The sequence below is a fragment of the Elephantulus edwardii genome, unplaced genomic scaffold, assembly GCF_000299155.1.
Source record: "Elephantulus edwardii isolate Elephantulus edwardi_28Jun2011 unplaced genomic scaffold, EleEdw1.0 scaffold00024, whole genome shotgun sequence".
Lineage (NCBI taxonomy): Eukaryota > Metazoa > Chordata > Mammalia > Macroscelidea > Macroscelididae > Elephantulus > Elephantulus edwardii.
Window position 1 is genome coordinate 7734928 of NW_006399774.1, and position 3647 is coordinate 7738574.

The window sequence follows — 3647 nt, forward strand, 5'->3', positions numbered from 1 at the left end:
TGAATGGCTGTCCTACTGGTCTCCTGTTAGGGGCACGAGGGTATTGGCCCACTCCTTGCCATAGAGGTCACCTGTGGAATTTCAGGTTTGCAACTGTTGATTTTTGTCTTCATTCTCTTAGAATACGCCATCCCCTTTTCCTTATGAATCAGGGTGAAGTCTCTCTCAGGAAGGAGTGATAGGGAATGGCAAGGGACACACTGACAAAGGAGATTAATCAGAACTGGCTTTGACAAGCACTGTGGCAATTGGACAATTAAAACAGACATGGGGGGGGAAGAACGAACTGGGGATGAGGGTGGAGAAAACAGTGCAACAATGAATGAATGAAAACCCAAAATCTCTGTAAATGTTCATTAAAATGAATAAAATTTAATTAAAAAAAAAAAAACCAACAAAAACCTTGTTCTTTGCAAAGCCCCAGCTTCAATGTGCATGGCACAGCTCATCTAGGGATCTTATGGAACACCAGGCCCTGAAATGCATTCAGAAGCCATGGTGATGTGGTGAGTAAGGAACTGGGCTGTGAACCAAAGCATTGGCAGTTCAAATTCACCAGCTGATCTCAGGAGAAAGCTAGGTGGTCTCCTCCAGTAAGGATTTACACTTCTGGTAATCTGACGAGGAGTGTTTGAGTTAGAATCCTCTCGACAGAGGTGAGTCTGGCTTTGGGTTGGGGCAAGTATTCAGTGCACACAGGGGCTGGGATATGCCGCTTATTTTACTGTTGGCAATTTGAACATGTTAACTGCTCTGAAATGCCTTCGCCTTCCATCAGTAAGGAACTGCCTTAGACACTGAGTAACCATTGTTTGTAAGATTTAAAAGGTGTTCTCAGGAACATCTGTTCTGCCCACTAGGGCTGGGTATTCACATCTACATATTAATAAATTAGAAATCAAGGAAAGAGTCTTTCAAGAGCTTTAAAAAGGGAGGAAATAACCCTCCTGAGTTTAAGACTATTGGTCTATAACCGAAGACCAAGCTCATACATGCAAGACTCATTTTTTAAACATTGATCTTGGACTGAACCTTATATACTCTTTTAAAATTACAATTTGTATAAAGAAATTTGCAAAAGTGGTTCAGTCCTCAACACAGTTCAAATTTCTTCTTTTTTTTATAATAGTAAAATAAATATTTTTAAATTAATTTTAATGAAAGTTTACAGAGACTTTGGATTTCCATTCATTCATTGATTGTTGCCCTTTTCTCCCTACTCACCCCTCCCCCCCCAGTTCAGTCTTCTCTTTGAAAAGTAAAAAAAAACCCCAAAAGCCACACACAAAAACCCCCAACTTTCATTGTTATACAATCCCTCCCCCTGAGTACACTCCACATGCTGCTTTCATTCTGGACTCCTGTCATGACAATAATACCTAATCATATATTCCTTTTAAACAGTTCTCTCCCTCCTCTGTTTCAATGCAGTATACATTATTTATCTCCTTTTCTTACTTTCCCCCCAACCCCGAAGTCAGTCTTGCTTTACAACAGTGGCATTATGTAGTACTTGTCCTTTTGTGACCACGATATTCAATTTAGTATAACGTCCTCCAGAGTCACCCATTTTGTATAATAATTCATGAGTTCCTTGTTTTTCAATGCAGCATAGTATTCCATTGTGTGAATATACCACAGATTCTCTATCCATTCATTTGTTGATGGGCACTTGAACTATTTCCAAGTCTTTGCTATTGTGAACAAAGCTGCAATAAACATGGGTGTGCATATATCTGCTTGGGTGGCAGTTGTGGTTTCTTTAGGGTATATTCCCAGTAGTGGAATTGCTGAGTCAAATGGTATTTCTATTTCCAACTTTTCAAGAAAGCACCATACTGCCTTCCGTAGTGGTTGCACCAAATTTATTCTTACCACACTGAACTTTGCAAAAATCCTCTACGCAAACAACAGTTTTTTTCTAAGAGAAAGTATAAGATACGCGTTCATGATTGTATGAAACACAATGTAAATGGAAGATTGTATACAACACAATGTATATGAATGAAACAATATTGTAAATTTATTATTACATGAAAATATTTTTTTAAAAAGATATGCATTCATTTCACTGAATCAACTGTGGAGGGTTTTACCTCCTGAATATCCTAGAATGTACCTTCTCTCTCTAATCCACGCAGGATGGTCTCAGGCCAGCCAGCCAGCCTCTCCATTCTAATGTCTCCTACACCATGCATGGAGTTATGGTGGTGTAGTGGGTATCACCAGAGTAGGGGTGCCAACCCCAGGATGACCTTTGAAAGATGTGAATGGCAATGTGGATGCGATGGTTCTCAAAACCTTCAGATGATGCTCAGTCCTATTTAAAGGTCAAGCTCCTACGAAGTCTCATGTGAGCTGGACTGAGCTCCATCATTTCACCTTTGTATTATTTCTGCTTTCATCAACTGAGCAAATTCCCTCTAACCCCAGGACTTTTGCATATACTGATACCTTTCTTCTGCCTTCACACTTTCTTCTCCCTTTACTGCTTTATTCCCAGAGAAGGTTTAGATAGGATTTTGGGTTCCCATTCAACAATTTCTGCACATGTTTTCCAGTGACATTTGTCAGAGTGTGTGAACGTCACTTGATTTCCTTCTGGTTGTTTCATTTGTTTTTTTTTTTTTTTGGTTGTTTCATTTGTATAATTTCCTTTCTGGTTGATTCTTTGTGGAATATATTTTCCTCGTTCTTTACATTTTCATATTTGTCTTAAAGTTTTTCTTGACCACCTACACAGGTGCTTTTCTGAAGGAGCCTGATATTAATACAGCTTTTATCATTATGAGGAAAGCTGTTTTAAACACTTTTTATAAGGCATTTGACGTTCTGCTCCGTATTTTTCTCTTTTTCTGTAATAGTCCAATTATTCTGGCTTTGATTAGGATGATCTATATTAGTAGCTGGGCACTGTCTAGTTCTTCTGGTCTCTGGTAAAGAAGGCAGTGGCCCATGTAGATTATTTATCTTAATGAGTTTGTTCTGTTGTACATACATAGAGTTTTCGGAGGCCTGCTATTTCAGAAGTGGTTGGCCAATCCTTCTTCCCAGTCTGTCTTAATCTGAATGTTTAGATATAAAGGAGTATCTGACAGACAAGCAATTTGTGGAGCAGTGAAAGATAAATCCCTCATTGCAGAGTTAACCATTAGTTACAGTGTTGTCCCTGCCCTTAGCCCAGTGCCTTGACCCACTTATTTCCCAGCTCCACCCTCCACCAGGATACCCCTTCACTTCTACCAAATCCCTTCAGAATTTATCTTCCATTGTTCAACCCATGATCTGACAGCTTGTATCTGAAGCTTTCTTGGCTTCTGTGATTCCAAACACGTCAACTGCTGACAATTTTTTTATGCTGTGACCAGTGTCTCTTAAGTTTAACTTTTCTATCACTTGTTATGCATCAGAGAGTTGGACAATGACTAGGGGGGATAGAAGGAGAATTGATGCCTTTGAGCTGTGGTGCTGGAGAAGAGTATTGAATGTACCATGGACTGCCAAGAAAACAAACAGATTCATCCTGGAGAGGATTAAACCAAGCAACTCCTTGGAGGCAAGGATTCTGGGGCTTCGTCTGACATACTTTGGACATGTTGCAAGGAGGGACAAGTCCTTGGAGAAGGACATCATGCTTGGGAGGGTAG